Below are 21420 nucleotides of genomic sequence, written 5' to 3' on the forward strand. Positions count from 1 at the left end.
CTGAGTTAAATCAAATGTTGTTACTAATCCCTCTTCCCAAGTAGGTAATATAATAATAATAATAATAATAATAATAATAATAATAATAATAATAATAATAATAATAATAATATATTTATACCCCGCCCATCTGGCTGAGTTTCCCCAGCCACTCTGGGTGGCTTCCAATTGAGTGTTAAAAACAATACAGCATGAAATATTAAAAACCTCCCTAAACAGGGCTGCCTTCAGATCTATTTTAAAGATAAGATAGCTACCTATTTCCTTCACATCCGAAGGGTGTTCCACAGGGTGGGCGCCGCTACCAAGAAGGCCCTCATAAAAACTAAGGTGTAAAATATGTGGAGGGGGTGGTGCTGTTGACCAATGAGGAAATGGGAGAGATGGGTAGGGGAGATTTACTCGGGACAATGCCATTATTCTAAGAGGCTGCATTCTCAAACCTCTCTCTATGAATATTGAATAAAAAGCAGATGGTAAGAGCCTGCCATGGGGGTCAGTTTCTCTACTGCCTGAAAGATTGTCCCGAGTAAATCTCCACTGCCCTTCTCTCCCCCTTCCTCATTCATAAATAGCACCACCCCCTCTGCCCTCTGTCTCTGAGTAATTTGCTCTCCTACTTTTAAGGCTTGCCAGGTTCTGGGAGATGGTGGGTCTGGGATGTTCTCTAGTGATGGCGTGTCAGCCAGGTGTTGTTCTGGCTCTCCTATGATTTCCCAGCTTTCCCCCTCATCTGCCACTGAGCAGATGACCTCCCTCAAACCCCTGTTGAAATTCTGAACTGTTGTCTTCTTCTCTGGAGGTACTCTCCACCGTTCCTCCTCTGCCCAGTCCCTGACATTCCTCCTCCCTCCTCCTCCTCTCTTTTTTCTTTTTTGCAGAGTTTAAGCTTTCATTCGTTTTTTTTAAAAAAACCCACCACAATATTAGCATACTCTACTGAGTCAGCAAACCTTATGCAAAGATTCCGACCTCTCCTCTGTTGAAGCGGGAAATAGTCTGTCAAGTTATGAGTCCCTTTGCTACCCAGTGTTAGTGTACTTTTGGCAGTTTGAGGGAAACAGTATGTGAAATTAGAAATTAAAAGCAGGCAAGGTAAGACTGCCTGAAGGAGAGAGGTCTGTGAAGCATGAAAGTTGGTGCTCCAGCCAGCATTGTTTTCTCGTTTTCTCCTATGTTGTGTATCCCGTTCAAAATCTGATCATTCCGATTCTCCTCCACGCTCCTGCTTTGCAAAAAGCAAACCAATTTCCTTACTTTATCCACACATGTGGCTTTGCCCTTTCCAATTTCAGTTTTCTCAAATGTCTTTAAAAAAAAAAAAACAGGCATAAAGCATTTTGAGGGGAAGTGATTTTTCCCTTGCAGATGCTGCACTAAAATTATTGTATGATGTGTTAGGAATGGGAATGGATGGAACCACCCAGTTTTGCTTCGCAGAATTTTGGTAGAAGGAGTGGAATGAAATCAGTATGTACCGCCTACTCCTTCAAAGGCACCAGTCCAAGACATTGGAGTGGTGATGAGGACATGGAGTGTGGAGAGCAAGTGAGGAGAGGTCTACTCATAGCTGTCAACTTACAGATTTGAAAATAAGGGACCAGCAGCCTTGAAAATAAGGGACCAGCAGCCAAAATAAGGGACCTGCAGCCTCACCTTTTCCAGGCACTCCAGTCTTCCTGTCAAACTCATGCTGGTAGCTTCGAGAACACTGTCCAACCAACTTTGTAACCAGAGGTTCAACTGAATAGAATCTGAATCACATGCACCACAAGGCCTATGCAGCCTCATCTTAAGATGGCTCCCCGGCCTGGCTTTACAGTGCAAAGTTTGCAGCAGCACATGCAACAAAATGGCGTCCAAAAAACCCCTCAGCTTGCATTAACTAGCCACACACAAGGCATGCAAGCTCCACCCCCCAGTCGTTCTTAGACTTCTTATTGGGTGAGCAACACAGCCAAGCAACGCAATTGGAGCCTCCCTCCTCCCTGGCCGGCAGGGAGGGAGAGAGGGAGAGGAGCTGCTTCCTATGAAATTTAAGGGACATCATTTAAGGGACATCCATCAATAAGGGACAGCAGCAGGACATGGCGCTGGAATAAGGGACTGTCCCTTCAAATAAGGGACACTTGACAGCTATGGGTCAACTGGGGTGACAGTTGATGGGTCTGGAGAGCAGGACAAGGAATGAAGAAGAGAAGCTGAGGAGAAAGCCAAGTAGAAGAGGAGAGACGGAGAGACTGGCCTTCAGCCATTGAGGAACAGTGAACTTAGCAAGTGCACATCAACATGTTGAAGGCAACATGGCCATGGGCACCTGCAAGGCTGGTTTTCCTGATGTTGTGGCAGAGTACATGCTTACATAACTAGCATCAGAGAACAGGTCTGCTTAATCTGGTAAGAGTTGGTTTACTCAGTTCAGCTAGACTTGGCCTCAAGAAATTTTCAAACCTTTTGCAAAAGTTTAAAAGGCACAAGGAGATAGGATAATAAAATATTAAGGATGGAACAACAAATAAAGTGAATAACACAACAATAACAAAAAATAATAGGTAAAGAAGATTGCACACGGGTGGAGGCTGTACTGGGCTGTGGGGGAGGGAGGTGAAGGGATTAATTGAAATTGTTAAAGATTGGTATAGGATTTAAGATATTTAAATTTTTATAAAGATTCTATAAGGAAAGCAGAAAGCAGCAAGAAATATCAAATATCGGAGAGATCAGTGTAAATAATAATAATAATAATAATAATATTTTATTATTTATATCCCGCCCTCCCCCACTGAAGCCGGGCTCAGAGCGGCTAACAACAGTAAAATGATACAACATTCTAAAATCAGTTCAAATCAGATTAATGGCAACCATTGGGCTAGAGTTCTGTAAGGATTGCCAAAGGAGGGAGTCAGGCTGTGTCCTGGCCAAAGGCCTGGTGGAACAACTCTGTCTTGCAGGCCCTGCGGAAAGATGTCAAGTCCCGCAGGGCCCTAGTCTCTTGGGACAGAGCATTCCACCAGATCGGGGCCACAGCCGAAAAAGCCCTGGCTCTGGTTGAGGCCAGTCTAACCTCCATGTGGCCTGGGACCTCCAGGATGTTTTTGTTTGAAGACCATAAGGTCCTCCGTGGGATATACCAGGAAAGGTGGTCCCGTAGGTACGAGGGTCCTAGGCCATATAGGGCTTTAAAGGTTAAAACCAGCACCTTAAACCTGATCCTGTACTCCATCGGGAGCCAGTGAAAACATGAGACTTATGGTTTTGTTACATCTGATTTTATTTTGGAGTTGTCTGTCTATTTTGGAGTTTGTTGTTAAAAATGTATATATTATGTGAATAAAATAATAAAGGATTTGCAAACTTAAAAAAATAATAATTAAAACAAACCTATTTTGTTACAACCAAACGGCCTATAAATTTTTGTAAACTAAAATAAAAACTCTCCATTTGCTATACAGAATACAAAAAAAGAAAAGAAATTTGCAAATTAGGTCTACCACTTTTCTCTCTCCATGTCTCACACAGAGAATTGCATGTCCCTGCTGTTCAGATAACGCTGAAGGTGTGTTCAGGCAAATCCTTTCCTGGGGAGATGAACCAGCAATTGTCCAGTCCCTTCTGATGCTGTGGAGTTGTGTTTTGAGGTGACGCTCCCAGACTTCTCCCTGGTATTGCTGGATCCTCTGGTCCTAACAGCATTTCTGTCCCACGTCACCGTCCTGTTCAGTCTTTACCGCAGCCACTGCAATAACTTGAGCACCAGTCTCCCTTTTACCTCTCTTTGAACGCTACTCCCTTCCTTCTTTCCCCAGCTGCCTTAGCTGCCCTTTACTGGTGCTGGAAACCATGGGAGATGACCTTGGAATAGCTGTCGGTAGAGCATGAGACTCTCAGAGTCAGGGGGTCGAACCCACACCTTGGGCAAAAGATCCCTGCATTGCAGGGGGTGAGTTTAGAGGACTCTGGTGGTCCCTTCCCACTCAACGATTCTATAATTCCCTGAGTCAATGCTCTTGTGTTCATGTTCTGCTCCCTGGTTTCCCATAGGCATCTGGGTGGCCACAGTGAGGACAGGATGCTAGGCTAGATGGGCGATTGGCCTGGTCCAGGCGATGACATACTTATGACTCTCCCAGTGTTCCAGTTCCCTTGGCAACAGTCACCAAGGCTGGCTGAGAATTCTCACCCTCCCTTGTTATGATTCAGCTTATCTTCTGCTTTCCCCAGGCAACTGACCTTATGAAATGACAACAGCAAGGGCATACAACGATGTAACACAACCACATGAGGACAGGGAGGGTGGAGAACCTTGGCTACCCCACTGCCCTCAAAAGCTCAGGCGGCGATGGCTTGGAAGAGGGCCTTCTTAGTGGCAGCCCCTAAGTTTGGCAACCCCCTCCTCACAGAGGTGTGCATGGCATCTTCATTATACCGTTTTCTGTGAATGCAGAAGACACACCTCTTTGCCCTGGCTTTTGACTCCATGAGGTATATATTTTTAGGACCCACCGTAATTTGTGAGCTTAAGTTGATTTAAATGTTTTTAACATTGTGCTTTAAGTGCTGTAATCCACCCTGAGACCTTTTCGTTGTTTAGTCGTTTAGTCGTGTCCGACTCTTCGTGACCCCATGGACCAGAGCACGCCAGGCACTCCTGTCTTCCACTGCCTCCTGCAGACTCATGTTGGTAGCTTCGAGAACACTGTCCAACCATCTCGTCCTCTGCAGTCCCCTTCTCCTTGTGCCCTCCATTTTTCTCAACATCAGGGTCTTTTCCAGGGAGTCTTCTCTTCTCATGAGGTGGCCAAAGTATTGGAGCCTCAGCTTCACGATCTGTCCTTCCAGTGAGCACTCAGGGCTGATTTCCTTCAGAATGGAGAGGTTTGATCTTCTTGCAGTCCATGGGACTCTCAAGAGTCTCCTCCAACACCATAATTCAAAAGCATCAATTCTTTGGCGACCTTAGGGTAATGAATTAAATCCTTGGCACCATCTGGCACAGCTGTATCCATGTATGGCAGCTGGGGGATACAAACACAAGACTTTCCCCAGTGTCTCCATATGCGTTGCCCCATAGTCTCAGGGCAGCCCTACATAGAGCACAGGGCAGCGATCTATCCTGGAGATTACCAGCACATGGAAGACAGAGGACAGACAATCCTGGTCCAAACTGATAAAAGGCACTCCAAGGGATAAATATGGATTCATGAATCTGCCCAGACTATGGACCTGCTTCCAGGGGAGTACAGCCCCATCCAAGCAGGTAATGGAGGAATGATCTGGACTCAGGCTTATTTGTGATGGCTAATAAGGAAAGGAACTAAGCACAGCATATTTTGACTGTGGTGTCTTTGGGGTATGTGGAGGGGCTCACGCCATTAACATCCCAACAGATCTTGGTTCTCCATTACGTTTCCAGAGAAGCCACCAAGTCTCAGCTTTGGATTCAGCAAAGAGCAGACATGCCTCTCTTTGTCTCCAGCTTTAGCCCACCCCCACCCACCCCCAGCTATATATAGGTCATCTACCTTGGATGCATCCAGGCGGCTGATGGGTGTGAGGAAAATCCCTGTCCGTTATTCCTGGAGAACACCGTCACTTAGTAGTAGCTATTGCAACCTAGCTCATTCTGGTGTGAGCACTTAACTGGTCAGCCAAAGCCATTACCTTAACAAATGAACTGATTTGGCAGGTTTCCCTTTCTAGATTCTGCCCAACATATACGAGATCACAGGTTTGGAAGGGGGCACACAGGTATCATCTAGACTGATCCCCTCGCCAAAAAAAAACCACCCCTCATAACATTACTTAAGCAGAGAGCAATTCCCATGGAATTTAAGTCATTGTTGCATGAACCCACTATAGATGTTGTGACAGCAAGCCTTCTGAACCACAGCAAGACACTTAAGTGCTAAATATTAATAAAACTACAATGTTTAAGTGTCTACTATTTGTTGTTTTTTGCAAAGGAGGAGAATGGAGAGACACTCAGAATAGATGGAAGCTACACAACTTTTCTCCAAGCAGTGAAGAAAATGTGACGATAGGGACTCCTGAACCAAGGTAAGACATGTTTCAGTTTAGTTAGCTGTTAGCTTAGTACAACTTCAGTGCTTAATGTCTCTTGCTTATTGTTGCAAGAGAACGCCAGAAAAACTTGGCCACACCTCCCTGACCCCCTTGGCCACTAAGCAGCCCCACCAGGTCCAGTGTCTGTGAGCCACCACTGAGGAGACCTAAATGTTTGGTTTCCTGAATCCATTGTGAAGCACCCGCATCTGGAAATTATTTGCACCAAGCCCTGCTTTGTAATTTCTAGTGAAGCAACAGGGATGTGATTGTCACTGGAGGGCTGTTAGAAAAATGTCTTCACCCATTGTATTTCTCCACGCATTTTCATTATGCAGCAAGTAGTAAGGGATGTTTCACAGGCTGTGACTAATGTGCTGAATCAAAGAGGTACCTGGACAGGTAAAGAGGCAAAGTTCAATCTTATGAGTGACACTAATTGCAGAAACACACATTTCAGCAATGAGCTTCAGATCAGATCAGTAACTGTAAAAACTGCAGAGGCAAAAGAGGCATGAATCATAGAGGCATTGTGTGTCTCCACTGGGAGCCCAGTCAGTGCAGCCAAGATACATATATATAGAATACATAAATGCATACATTCATACATAATTTTATTTGTATGCTGCCTTTCCATACTTCAAACCGTTCTCAAGGTGGCTTACAACATGAAATAATTACACAGTTACAAACAGAACAAAAGTAGCTGTAAACAATAAATAAAACATAAAAAGTGCAAAACCAAATTGAACAATTTCCACATAAATTATAAGTTCTGAGAATAAAAATACAAAAAATAATAATATCAGTAACAGCAACAATGCCCCCCCCAGAAACCCCTAAACAATACCCCCACCCCAAGTGGCTGTTCAGCAGCCTCAGCTTTTATAGCTGGAGTCAGTCCAGGTCCCGCCCCCCCCAAACCAGGTAGGAAAAGGCCTGCAAGACAGCAACGGCGTAGTTAGCCGCTCAGGTGCCTGGGGCAGCGCATGCGCCCTGCACCTGGGGGCAGGGCGAGCCGGGGACAGGGTGAGCCAGGGCAGGGCGCACTGCACAAAGTCTCTCCACCACCTCCCCCCTCAGCTGTAAGGCAACTGAGGGAGAGGCAGTGGGCAGACGCAAGCCCCACACTGCCATTTCAGGCAGCACAGAGCCTGCAGGCGCCCAAGCCACCACGTTACTGTTGGGATACTGCCAGGGAGATAAAGTCCATCATGGCCCCCAAGCCGGCTGCCGGACGATCCATCGATCCCTGTAGTCACGCAGTATGAACTTTTAGCGACACGAGTTTCCTGGAAATACCTTGCCACATTCCAGGGCTCATGCACACATTTTATCAGCAGATAATGCACAGCCAGAAGTCGCACCCAGGTGAGCATTATCTACAGACTTTATTCAGCGTTGATCAGAACAAAGAAAGACATGACTGGACTTCCGGTTTGGATCGCCAGCAGTATGGGAGCGCGGAGAAGTTGCTGAACGACTTCTCCGAACTGTACGGGGTTTTTGAGGGGCAACGCAAAGGCACTGCGACCCCCAAAATCTCAAGGGGGGCCCCCTTGAGAGAAGCGCTGCCAGCAGCGTCGGAGAGGTCTGAAGTTCTTGGAGTTTTTTCTATTTCTGGGGAAGACTCAGGAGCGATGGGACCGAGAGACGCATTCCGGTAAGCTCTGCGGACCCCGTATGGCTATGCCTCGAGCTCCCGCTGAAAAGCGGCGACAAATCTCCGTAATTTTTTAGAACTGCCGCCCTTGGTGCTGACTGACAAATGTTGGAACCGAAAAATCGGAAAAATAGAACCCAAGGTGCGACGGATGTTAATAGATTAAGTTAAGGAGCCCGACCTGTATTTTGGAACTAAGATGGCGCTGGGACTCTAATCGGGAGAGTGAAACAAAGTAACTTTTACTCACCCGCTGCAGAAATATAGAAGGGGAAGTCCCCGTCGGGAGTTTCGTGGGGCAAAAGTAACCAGCAGAAAAGTAGCTAATTGAAAAGAAAACCTTGGAGACTTTGTATTGTATTGCTTAAGCGGTTTATGGGAGAGCTTTGATAGAGGCTTAAAGGGAGCTTTGAGAAGACCGTACGGAGGTGACAAACAGAAGTGGAGAAGATAAGAAGAGGGGGAGGAAAGAGCTTATCTGTATAAGGCACCGAAGAAGAAAATCTTCCCCCACCCCCACCAGCCCTGGTGGTGGGGTTAAAAATTTATTGCAGCCCTCCGTCCCCTCTTTTCTTCAAGTTTCTCAGTTCCCGCCCATTGTTACATTTTACTAATAGCGGGAGGAAAACCTTGCGCAAAACCCGTGTGCATACGATACAACAGCTTTATTCTCAGTAGCCCTGTTGGAACTGTTGGAACCTAGATATTTTGACGGACTTTAAAAGACTTTAAAGGACCCCTCTACTTCTCTCTGGATCTAGTTTGAGTCACAGAAGTGGCCTCTCTTTCTGGCCTTGATCTACGCGTGGAACACATTCTCCCAAGGGAAGAAGAAGCCCCACCTTCTACCTCCTACCCCATTTTGTTGGGAAGTTGGAACTGAAACCAGACTCTCCTCCCCCCCCCTGGAGGAATTTTTTAAGCCCTGCAGAGAGATTCAGAAGCTCTTTGGACTTCTAGCCCTGCTCTTGCCTCCTGTCCTCTCCCTCCCCCCTGCTTGCCCTTTTCCCCTTTTTGCCTGTACCCCCCCTTTCCTCCTGCACCTACCTCCTTAGTTTTGGCTGTTTTCACAGGAATATCGACCAGACAAGAGTCTGTAGCACGCAGAAACGGATTAAGCCAAACAAGTGGCTGAAACTCAAAAGAGAGACTCTTGCCTTATTTCATTTACTTAGTTTGTCTCTACTTTTCTGTGTATCCCGCTGCCCCCCCATGTCTTTTCGCTTCCCCTCCATCTTTTTACCCTTTTTATCTTCCCATGTCTTCCTTTTTCCAATCTCTTCTTATCTACAACCTCCCCAATATTTAAACGTAACAGCTTTCTAAGTAGACAGGAAGATTTCAGTATTCTACATCGATATATTGTTAACGGTAATAAGTTGGCCCCCTACCTACCTACCGTTGAATGGTTGATGGGACCTTAAACGGGGAGGGGAAAAGACTGGTTGGTTTAATATAATATCTGCAAAGCGGGGAATAACTGTTTATTGATTGTGGAGTAAGATAGAGCAGTCTTTACCTTGACCCAAAGGATAGTTCAGATACAACATAGGCAGGGAGAAAACATCAGACGTGGAACTTAATAAAAGGGCTCTGACCTGACCAAAGGGCAGGCCAGTGTAATTCTTCTGAGATAATTAAAAGTACCCAAGATTGTGCGCCCTCTAGGGGAGAGCTACAAGAATCCCAAGTCGATTTATTGCTGGAGACAGGGGGTGCAGGAGGGAGTGGACCGGGCAGATGCCGGGGAGGGACGGGAAGAAGTCCGTGGGAACACCAATAGAGAGGAAAATCTCAAGACAAGAGGAAATAAGAGACTTAGATGCATTATGGCTGAAAATAAAAGAGGAATTCAGACAGAATGAAACCCACATGGAAAAAAAGTTAGGAGAGATGCAGGAATCCTTTGATAAAAAGATTGAAGTTGTGGTAGGGGAACTGTCAAATAAGATAAAAGAACTAACGGTCCGAACAAAGTCTTTAGAAGACTCAAACAAAAAAATGCAAAGAGACATGAAAGACCAGAGAAGAGAAGCTGAAAAAACTAAAGAGAATTTTGGAGAACTGAGTAAAAGTCAAGACCAGGTTCTAGACAAATTAGCCTTGATGGAGATGAAACAAAAACAGTTAAATTTAAAATTTAGAGGAATAGGGGAAGAAAGGGATGAAGATATTAAAGGAAAAATGATCAAAGAACTGGCGACATGGTTAGCATTGAAAGAAGAAGAAGTTGCGCAAACGATAGAAAATGCCTTCAGAATAAAAATAAGACCCAAACAAAATAGATTGAAAAAGGCCCCAGGAGACTGCTTAGTGATTTTTAAATCGATAGAAATGAGAAATATGATCCTGAGAGAAAGCTATCAGAAGAAATTGGTAATTGATGGGAAACCAATTATTATTTTTAAAGAAATACCAATCAGACTCCTTCGCAAGAGAGATGGCTACAAACAAATAGTCAGCACCCTAAAAAAGAACGGCATACAACACAGATGGGAATTCCCAGAAGGGATTTCCTTTTTTTATAAAGGGAAAAGATTCAAGATAACCGAAAATCAGGAAGTCAGTAAATTCTTACGCAGATATGAAAAAGATCTCGGGGGGTTGGAGGAGAGACATGGAGGGAGAGATGGAGAGAGGGAGGAAAGAGGGGGGTGGGTTTGGGGGGGAGATTGGAGAGTGGGGGGAGGGCGGAGGGAGGGGGAGGAGGATGAGGGTGAAGAGGTGGGGGAGGAGGAGGTGGGAGAGGAGGAAGAGGAAACAGAGGACAAAACCACCTGAATCTAAATCGGTTAAAACCCAAATCGGCAAATTACTGACTTATCAGTAGATAAAAGTGATAATGAATCTTAAAATTTTAACATGGAATGTAAACGGTTTGAATGAAAAAACTAAAAGGAATAAAATCGTAAATGTGCTGAAAAAGAAAAAGTTGGATGTAATTTGTATACAAGAAACTCATGTAGCTAAAAAGCATAAACATGTTTTAGTAAATAAGCACTTAGGAACGGAATTTATAAACTCCACGGAAGAGGAAAAAAAAGGAGTGGTAGTATATGTCAATGAAAAATGGGAACCAAAAATGATCTACAAGGATGAAGAGGGAAGGATATTGGGGGTTCAAATCAGCTTCCAGGGAGAAAAGATCAACGTGGTAAACATCTACGCCCCAAACACAAATAGGCCAGAGTTTTTCAAGAAATTAGAACAAGTGTTATTAGAATTAGGAGACAGCAAGACGATACTATTGGGAGACTTCAATGCGGTGCCGACTCCAGAAATTGATAGACAAAAGGAAAAAAGAAAACGAAATCAAGGAAAACTACCGAAATCATTTCAAGATTTGGAAGAAAATATGGACTTAATAGATATATGGAGATATAAGCACCCAACAGAAAAGCAGTTCACCTTCTTTTCAGAGGTACATAAAAGTTGGGGCAGAATAGACCAAATCTGGGCTTCGAGGGCACTTACCGTAAGAGCCACAAAATGTGAAATCCAACCAAGAACCCTCTCCGACCACAACTCAGTAACATTGGAAATAAAAGGCGTAATGCATGGAGGTTTTAGATGGAGGCTGAATGAATATCTATTAGACAATGATGAGGTTATTGAAAAAGCTAAAGCCACTCTAAAAGAATATTTCGATTTGAATCTGAACACAGGAACAAATATAGAAGTGGTATGGGATGCCAGTAAGGCGGTATTAAGAGGCCTGTTTATTCAGCAAAACAATTACAAGAAGAAAATAAGACAGCAAAAGAAGGAAGAAATTCTCAATCAGCTAAGCGAGTACGAGAAAAAAATAATAGATCACCCGAAAGATGAACAAAGCATTCAAACAATAAAAATATTACAAACACAATATTCAATGCTTACGAGCCAAGAAATTGAATGGAAAATTAAATCAATGAGGCAAAGATATTTCGAATCAGCGAACAAAACGGGAAAATTCTTAGCTTGGCAACTGAGAAAAAGACAGAAACAGAATGTGATAAACAAAATAAAGGTAGAGGAAGAATTGATAGTAGACCCAAAAAGAATACAAGAAAACTTTCTTAAATTCTATGAGAAGTTATACAAGAAAGGAGAAGAAGACCCAACCCAAATAGAAAGATATTTAAAGAGCTGTAAAGGGAAGATCATTACAGAAGAAGAAAGACTTCAACTAAAGTCTTGGCAGGGGGTTGGACTCGATGGCCCTTGTGGTCTCTTCCAACTCTATGATTCTATGAAATAGACCCATTAACATAGAAGAGGTTCAGAACGCGATGAAAAAAATGAAAGTAGGAAAAGCACCAGGACCGGACTTCTCTCGGCTAAATATTACAAAGTTCTGGGAAGCCAAGTGTCACCAGTGCTTTGCGATACTATGAATAACATTTTAGGAGGAGGGAGAATACCTGAGTCTTGGAGGGAAGCTTTCATAACACTAATCCCAAAACCAGACACAGACAAAATGTGCATCAAGAACTACAGGCCAATATCTCTATTGAATAACGACTATAAAATATATGCTGACATTATGGCAAACAGATTGAAAAAGTGCCTATCAAACCTAATCCACAAAGATCAAGCAGGCTTCCTCCCAAATAGGTTCCCGAAAGATAATGTGAGGCATATCATAAATTTAATTGAATATTTGGAAACAAATAATGACATATCAGCAGCCTTGATCTTTATAGACGCGGAAAAGGCGTTCGATAACGTCTCTTGGTTGTTTTTATCAAAAACTATAGAAAAGGCAGGAATAGAGGGCGAATTCTTGAAAGGAATACAGGCAATATATTCAAATCAATTTGCCAAATTGGTAATAAACAATAATCTTACAAACACATTCCAAATTGAAAAAGGAACAAGGCAGGGATGCCCTCTCTCCCCGCTTTTATTTATTATGGTTTTAGAAGTCCTGACGAACAAAATAAGATCAACGCCTGAGATACGAGGGATTAAAATAGGATCAAAGGAATTCAAATTAAAAGCCTACGCGGATGACCTGATGTTATCATTAGAAGAGCCGCAAGGAAGTATCGACAAAGCGCTGGAAACACTAGAGGAATACGGCAGATTATCGGGCTTTAAACTGAATAGATCAAAGACAAAAATGTTGACAAAGAATCTGAGGAACGATGTGAAGGAAAAATTAGAGAGACAATAAGGAATCAAAGTGGCTAAAAAAATAAAATATTTGGGAATTTGGCTTACATCCAAAAATATAAACTTAATTGAAGACAATTATCAGGGGATGATTAGCTGCTTGTGCTTAAAATAGTGCCCCTTCAGAGTTTGTGCGACCCCACAAACCTCTGTGTGTGACAGAGCTCCTCAGACATGTCTGCTCTAGTCACTTGTAGAGTCCGACAGTGGCTGTCTGCGGAAGCGCTTCCAGCAAAGAAGTTCCTTAACGGAAACGCGTCTCCTGGACTCACGACGTGACAGCTTCCGGCGAAGCATAGGTCTCCCTGCAGTTGCTTCTGACACCTCCCCGCTATTTTCGCTCGAAGTGTCTCTCACCCCTTTCTCTCCCCTGCTGCTTCCTGCCTGGGCTGCTGCGTCTCTCTCAGCATTACTGAGATCCTCCTCCAGAGACCCCGCGCTCCCCCTGCTGGTCCCTGCTTTGGCTGTTGACTCTCTCCCAGTCTCTGGGAGCCCTACCACTTCCCTTTCCTCCGATGTCAGTTCCCTGACATCCACCTCCCCTCCAGGGCCCCCCTCTCCCCCGCCCCTACTCTCTCCTCTGGGCGGTGAGGAGCTGAAACCCCTAAAAGAATCCTCTTCATCTTCCGACGTCTCGAACATTTCCCTCCATCGGTCTTCGTTCCGACTCGCTGAATCCTCCTCCACCTCGGAATCAGCGAACCCCTCCAACTCTTCTTCTTCGTCGGTGGTGGCGAAGTATTCCCTCCGGAACCTCGCCACTGGCTGGGGTTTCCGAGGGAATCTCTGATGAAAAGTTTCAATCAAAACCTCGTCATCTACATCCTCTGCCCTGACCCAGGTGTTTTCCGACTCCGGCTCCCCTTCCCACATTACCAAATACTCTACTTGCTCTCCCCTCCACCTGGAATCGAGAATCTCCGCTACATGGTAGCTGTGTTCTTTTTCCTCCATAGCTGGTCCCCTATTGACCCTCCCCTCTCTGTCCCCTATATACGGTGACAGCAATGATCTGTGGAACACTGGGTGCAACTTCATGTGGTTCGGTAACCGGAGTCTGAAAGCCACTGGGTTGACCTGTTGCGTGACTTCAAATGGGCCCAGCCTTTTGGGTCTTAACTTCTTACAACCTCCTTTAAATGGTAACCCTTGGGTGGACAACCACACCTGGTCCCCCACCCTAATGCTTTCTCCTTCCCTTCTGGTTTTGTCTGCCTGCCTCTTATATTCCTCCTTCGCCCTGTTTAAATTAAGTTGGAGCTGGCGATGGATCGCTTCCATTTCTTCAACGAACTGTTCTGCGACTGGAACGCTCCAGTTCTCCCCCTCCCCCCCTGGGAAGGCTCGGGGATGACACCCGTGATTGGCCAAAAAAGGGCTCATTCCCGTGGACACGTTCTCCGCATTGTTATAGGCAAATTCTGCCAACGCCAGCTTCTCCACCCAATCATTCTCTCTGTCATTCACATAACACCTCAAATATTGCTGGAGGACACCATTAGCTCTTTCCGCCTGCCCGTTGGTTTCTGGATGGCGGGCAGTGGAAAAATTCACCTCTACATGCAATAAGCTCATGAGCTTCCTCCAGAACCTGGAAGTAAATTGTTTCCCTCGGTCCGAAACCACCCTCAAGGGGGCACCATGCAATCTAAACACATTTTCCACAAACAATTTAGCGGTTTCTTCTGCTGTGACCGCATGTGAGCAGGCTATAAAGTGGGCCATCTTGGTTAACAGGTCTACCACAACCATAATGGCTGTCTTCCCTTTGGACCTGGGCAGATCAGTCATAAAATCTATTGCCACTGCCTCCCATGGTCTTTCCGGCGTGGGTAGTGGTTCTAATAAACCTGCCGGTGCCCGCCTCTCCCCCTTGGCTCGTTGACATCGGTCACACCCTCTCACATACTCCCTCACATCTTCCCTGACCTTGGGCCACCAGAATTCCCTGGTAACCAGCCACATGGTTTTGTGTTGCCCAAAATGCCCTGCTGTGGGGCTATCGTGCAGTTGCTTGAGTACCTTTTCCCTCAATTCTCCTTCAGGTACGTATAACGCTCCCTTGTAGTACAACGCCCCGTTTCTCTCCTCAAAACCCCCGGGTTTGTCTCCCTCCCTCCTGAGACTCCTGAGTTTGTCCTGGGCATATTCATCCTGCACCGTTCCCTCTATCAGTTCCCTTAGCCCCACCAATGCCGCCCCACACACCCAGCGGTCCTCGGGAATGACATGGGTCTCTTCGGGTGCACCCTCTCCCTCCAAATATTCAGGTTTGCGTGAGAGAGCGTCCGCCCTAACGTTCTCCGGGCCTGGTACGTAACAAATCTCAAAGTTAAATTTGGAGAACTCCTGGGCCCATCTCAACTGCCGTTGGTTGAGCACTCGCGCAGTTCTCCAATACTCTAGATTCTTATGGTCCGTGCGCACTTGCACCTTCTGTTGTGCACCAATTAGTAGGTGCCTCCATCTCCGGAAGGCCTCATAAATCGCAAGAAGTTCCCGGTCGTACACCGTGTAGTTTCTCTCAGATTTGTTCAGCTTTCGCGAAAAGAAGGCACACGGTCGCCACTCGGACCCCTCCTTCCCCGGCTGCAGAAGAAGCACCGCCCCTATGGCTCTGTCAGAAGCGTCTGTTTCGACCCTCAGCTTTTTTTGTAAATCCACATGTAGAAGTTGTTCGTCAGAGGCGAAGGCCTTTTTCAGTTCCTCAAACGCTCGCTCCGCCTCCCCCGTCCAAACAAACTTCTTTTTGCTGCTGAGACAGTCCGTGATGGGCGCCGTCAGGTGAGCGAAGTTTCGGATGAACTTACGATAAAAGTTTCCAAACCCTAGGAACCTCTGCACATCCTTCTTAGTCTTGGGTGTTTTCCATTCCAGCACCGCTTGAACCTTGCCGGGGTCCATGGCCAACCCCTTGTCTGACAAGCGGTACCCCAGGAATTCCACCTCCTTGGTATGAAACTGACACTTCTCCAGTTTCACCCACAGTCTGTTGGCTTGCAGCCTGCTCAACACTTCTCTGACGTCTCTCACATGTTGCTCCTCATTCTCCGAATACACCAACACGTCATCTAAGAAGGCCACGCAATTCTTGTAGAGCAAAGGCCCCAGTACATGGTTCATAAAGGCTTGAAAACACGCGGAGCCTGCTTGTAATCCAAAAGGCATAACGAGATATTCAAATGCCCCCAAAGGGGTGAACATGGTGGTCTTCCATTCATCCCCTTTCCTTATACGTATCAGGTTGTACGCCCCCCCTTAGGTCCAGCTTTGTAAAAATCTTTCCTTTTCGCACCCTGGTCAAAATATCATCAATCCTGGGCATAGGAAAAGCCACCGGCTCTGTCACTGCATTTAGGGCCCGAAAGTCACATACCAGCCTCGGCTTGTCCGTGTTTTTTTTATCCACAAAAAACACTGGGCTACCCCCCGCTGCCTTGGACTCTCTGATGAAGCCTCTCTTCAGGTTCTTGTCAATGAACGCTCGCAACTCCTGCATCTCCCTGTCTGACATGGCATACAACCTGCCTACAGGAAGCTGTGCTCCAGGGAGTAAATTGATCTGGCAATCAAAGGGCCTATGCGGGGGTAGTTGGTCAGCTTCCTTCTCGCTGAACACGTCGCTGAGATCAGCATACTGTGATGGCACCTTCCCCTTCTCCATCACTTCCGTCCCTGCTAGGGTGGCTTGGGCCCCTGCTGACCCCTTTTCCCCCCTGCAGTGTTCTAAGCAATGTGCGGAACCGAAGGAAACCACTCTTTGATGCCAGCCCACCAGCGGATCATGTAGGGCTAGCCAGCTCATTCCCAAAATAATGGGAGCGCCTCCCAAGGTGGCCACATTAAACGCTATCAGTTCTGTGTGCCTTGCCACCCTCATTATCATTGGGATGGTCTGCAAGCTGACGCCTCCTCCCAACAGTTCTCTGCCATCGATCGTGGTCACCTGCAGGGGGTTGCTTAAGGGGATAGTCTGTATCTGGTGTTCAGCAGCAAACTCCTTGCTCATGAAATTGCAGGAGCTGCCTGAGTCCAACAGCGCCTTTATTTTTAGGGGGTGTCCATTTTGCAACTCTAGCGACACTTCAATCACTAGAGCAGGTCGAGGAGCTTCTGGCACTGGCACTTGGGGAAGGGGCACTTTCACTGCTCTTTGGCCTGGCTGCAGTGCCCTGCTGGCAACCAGGCGTTGGCTTTTACCTGCTCCGTTTCTCCCTGCTCTTCCCCCTCAACAGTTCCCACCATCCCTTGCCATTCCTTCCTCTGGGGGCAGACTCTGGCAAAGTGGCCTGGCTGTTGGCAGAGATAGCATTTCCGGGGTCCCTTTCCCTCCTTCTTCGCCCCCTCACTGGGCTTTGAAACTGCGCGCGCGCGGGCTGTTCCGATTTCCATCGGCTCTGCCGGCGGGAAAGCTGGCTCAGGAATGTCTGGAATGCGTAACTCCTTCCAACGTTCCCCTCTCCCTTCCCGCCTCTCCAAGGCTCTTGCCTCCTGGCGCGCTCCAATGGTCAGCGCAGATTTGGTCAGCTGATCCATAGACACCGCCCTGGGGCTCCTGGCCAGCTCGTCTTTCACAGCTGAAGAAAGACCTTCTTCAAATAGCATCTGAATGGGTGCTGCCGATAAATCCCACCCCAATCTGTGAATCAGCATGGTAAATTCAGTCCAGTACTCACGGACAGATCTGCTTCCCTGCTTGCAAGCCATTAGCTGTCTGCGCACTACCCCCTCCTCAATATCGCTGGAGAACATGATATCCATTGCACGAAAGAATTTCATAGTGTCCTTCAGGATATCGTTGTGCGTTGCCATCAGGGGTCGAACCCAATCTCGCGCCCCCTTCTCAAGATGCCCAATTACGAAAGCAACTCGGGATTCCTCATCAGGGAACTCATCAAACTGCACATTCAGGGCATATTGCATTTCAGTCCTAAAGGCATGGTAATCCTTGGGGTCCCCCCCAAACTTCTGCACTAATCCTGGTACCTTTCTGGGGAACTGAGTGGTTCTCCCCTTCTTGTCTGCATCTTGAGCCCTCCTCTCCTCGAGCCTCGCCGTCTGCAGCGCAAGTTGGACCTCCAATGCTCGGCATCTGTCTTCCAAGCTTGGACCAGCTCCACCCCCTGCGGCTCCGGCTCCTGCTGGGTCGCTCATGATGCCTTCTCCTGCACAGGCAGCGTACAGAGACTGTCGGACTGCTATCAGGGGATGATTAGCTGCTTGTGCTTAAAATAGTGCCCCTTCAGAGTTTGTGCGACCCCACAAACCTCTGTGTGTGACAGAGCTCCTCAGACATGTCTGCTCTAGTCACTTGTAGAGTCCGACAGTGGCTGTCTGCGGAAGCGCTTCCAGCAAAGAAGTTCCTTAACGGAAACGCGTCTCCTGGACTCACGACGTGACAGCTTCCGGCGAAGCATAGGTCTCCCTGCAGTTGCTTCTGACACCTCCCCGCTATTTTCGCTCGAAGTGTCTCTCACCCCTTTCTCTCCCCTGCTGCTTCCTGCCTGGGCTGCTGCGTCTCTCTCAGCATTACTGAGATCCTCCTCCAGAGACCCCGCGCTCCCCCTGCTGGTCCCTGCTTTGGCTGTTGACTCTCTCCCAGTCTCTGGGAGCCCTACCACTTCCCTTTCCTCCGATGTCAGTTCCCTGACAACAATTATTCGACGACGTGGAACAAAGTTAAAAAAGACCTGGATGTTTGGAATAGAGCTAACCTCTCGTGGTTGGGCAGGATGGAGGCAATAAAAATGAATATTCTTCCCAAAATGCTGTTCTTATTTCAAAATATTCCTGTTATTAGAGGGACCAAAATATTTAAAGACTGGCAAAGAATTCTTTCAAGATTCATATGGCAGGGAAGAAGGCCAAGGATCAGATTTAAATTACTTACAGACCGAAAGGAGAGAGGAGGGCTCGCAGTACCCAACTTGAAATTGTATTATGAAGCTGCCTGTCTATGTTGGGTTAAAGACTGGATAACCTTGGAGAACACTGATTTATTGGACCTCGAAGGCGCAGATAACAGGTTTGGCTGGCACGCCTACCTTTGGTTAAATAAAGAAAAAGGATTCTCGAGCCACATCATTAGAGGTCCTTTGTATGAAGTTTGGGGGGAAAACAAAAAAGTGTTAGAACGGAAAACACCCTGGTGGCTGTCCCCAACAGATATCCTATCAATCAAAAAAATAAATCTGGAAGAGCAAAGATTGACATATGAAGACCTATTGGTAAGCTTTCATGACAGCTGGAAATTAAGACCGTACGAGGAGCTGAAGGAGAAGCTGAAGGGTTGGTTACAGTACCATCAGATCAATGCAATATGGACAGAAGATAAGAAAGTAGGAATGAACGAAAAAAAATCCAAATTTCAAATTGAAATAATAGAAAGTAAATCTAAGTTACTATCCAAAATGTATAACATCTTACTGGAATGGGATACAAAAGATGAAGAAATTAAAGAAGTTATGGTTAAGTGGGCGAGAGATCTGGTGTACAACATAGAATATGAGAAATGGTCAAAATTATGGAATGAGGGAATAAAATTCACAGCAAGCGCTGCAATTAGAGAAAATTTAGAAAAGATGATATACAGATGGTATTTAACACCAGAAAAATTAAATAGGATGTATAAGACTGGTAACAATGTCTGCTGGAAATGCAAAACAAAGGAAGGTAACTTTATACATATGTGGTGGACATGTGAGGAAACGAAAAAAATTTGGAATCAGATATATAATGAGTTAAAAAAAAATATTCAGATACACATTCTCCAAAAAACCAGAGGCCTTTTTATTAGGGATTGTTGGAAAAGAAATACCGGAAAAAGATAAAATCCTATTTCAATATTCAACAGCAGCGGCTAGAATGTTAATCGCCCAAAATTGGAAAAGTACAAACCTACCAACGGTGAGGGACTGGCAAACGAAACTATTTGATTTTATAGAATTGGCAAGAATGACGCAAAGAATCAGAAATCAAAAAAATACAAAGTTAAGTGAAGACTGGAATAAGTTCATGGCTTACATTGAAGGTAACTTTAGTAACTTACCAACTACAGCAGGTCTGATATAAAACTTCTGATGTTCTAAACTAAAAACCATACCAGCAGTAAAAGGAAATTATTAAAAGTAGAAACCCGAAATCAGGAGGGAAGGAAGTGAATGTATCCTAATTGTTATATGTTTTACTTTTCTGTACCTTTCTTCTTCTTTTTCACTTTTCTTCTTTTTCTTTTTTAGTGCCTTTTTTTTGTTTAACACTCAATTATGGTGTGAACTTGAATTTTTTCTTTTTCTTTTATCGAATCGTTGTTTTTTCTTTTTATGTATGTGTATGATGAAGGAAACATAATAAAAAGAACATTAAAAAAGAAAGAAAGACATGACTGTTCTGCGTCAGTGTCTCCGACAGAGAGAGAGAGAACGAAAGCAATAGGAATCATAAACATCCTGTGAACAGGAAATACGCAGGCTGTGGCACAAACATCCTGCTCCCTTTTAAGGTGGAACGGAAATATCCTAACAGTTACTCCCAGGAGAGACGCGTGGCTCGGGCACATGCAGACCCCATGGTAAGTGCCGGCCCCTGTGGTGTGGCGCCCAGTGCCAGCCGCGTTTCATTGCATTTGTTGACTGAACTAAAAAGTTTTGTGAGCCCCCCCCCCATTCTTTTATCAACTCATATTTCTGACGTTTTGTCACCCCCCTCAGTGATGACACCCAGGGTGGCCTGCACCCACCACACCCCCCTTCCTACGCCACTGCAAGCCAGGGAGCAGGTCTTCCAGGACTCAGGGCAAGATGATCTCTGGCCACCTCCGCAGCCTCCGCTTTTGTAGGTGGAGTCAGTCAGGGCCGGGGAGCAGGTCTTCCAGGACTCACAGGCAAGGCTAGCGGAGACAGGAGAAAGTCAGGTCACCAAAGACAGCCCAGATGAAGATCCTAACAAAATGCACTAAGCCTCAGCCTGTTCTGCCACCCATCTCCACTAGCTGATGTCTGCAAGACAATCAACAGCACCATCTTGAAGACCCTGATTAGATTTGCCAGGTCTCCTGAGTGTCTACGCCAGGCTTCCTCAACCTCGGCCCTCCAGATGTTTTTGGCTTACAACTCCCATGATCCCTAGCTAGCAGGACCAGTGGTCAGGGATGATGGGAATTGTAGTCTCAAAACATCTGGAGGGCCGAGGTTGAGGAAGCCTGGTCTGTGTCATGGGCCAGGAATTGGCTTTACCTGCTGAGCAGCAGCCTGAAGGAGCAGAAGGCAGAGTGAGTCCACCTGCTGCCGATCAGCCTTATTGCTCCTTATGAGAACCAGCTGGCTTCAGCTTTCTTAATCAGCATTTGCAGCCTCAGTCAGTTACTGGAAACAACATTTGTCATTCCTGGCTAGACCTGGCTGCTTCTTGCTTCTCTTGACCTTGGACTCCCGGCTTTCTCGACTCTCAGACCATCTGACTGCGTAAACTGAGATACTCCTGACTTGAGGACTGGACTGAACCTTGCATATGGACTCTGCCTCCAGGCAAGTTGCCCC

The 21420-nt window shown here is 46.0% G+C and overlaps 1 long non-coding RNA gene across 8 annotated transcripts in view; it reads left to right on the forward strand.

The window, feature by feature from the left end:
• The first annotated feature begins 4185 nt into the window (after positions 1-4185).
• LOC309516374 overlaps positions 4186-21420 on the forward strand; it is a 105690-nt gene continuing 88455 nt past the window's right edge. For 7 of the 8 annotated variants that reach the window (XR_014212837.1, XR_014212838.1, XR_014212839.1 and 4 more), the window contains exons 1-2: positions 4186-4482; positions 5964-6057. This is a non-coding gene — a long non-coding RNA (uncharacterized lncRNA). The remainder of the gene's footprint in view (positions 4483-5963; positions 6058-21420) is intronic. The other variant, XR_014212844.1, reaches the window with a different exon arrangement.

This window comes from Podarcis vaucheri, assembly GCF_965113315.1.
Source record: "Podarcis vaucheri genome assembly, chromosome: 13".
NCBI classification, from domain to species: Eukaryota; Metazoa; Chordata; class Lepidosauria; order Squamata; family Lacertidae; genus Podarcis; species Podarcis vaucheri.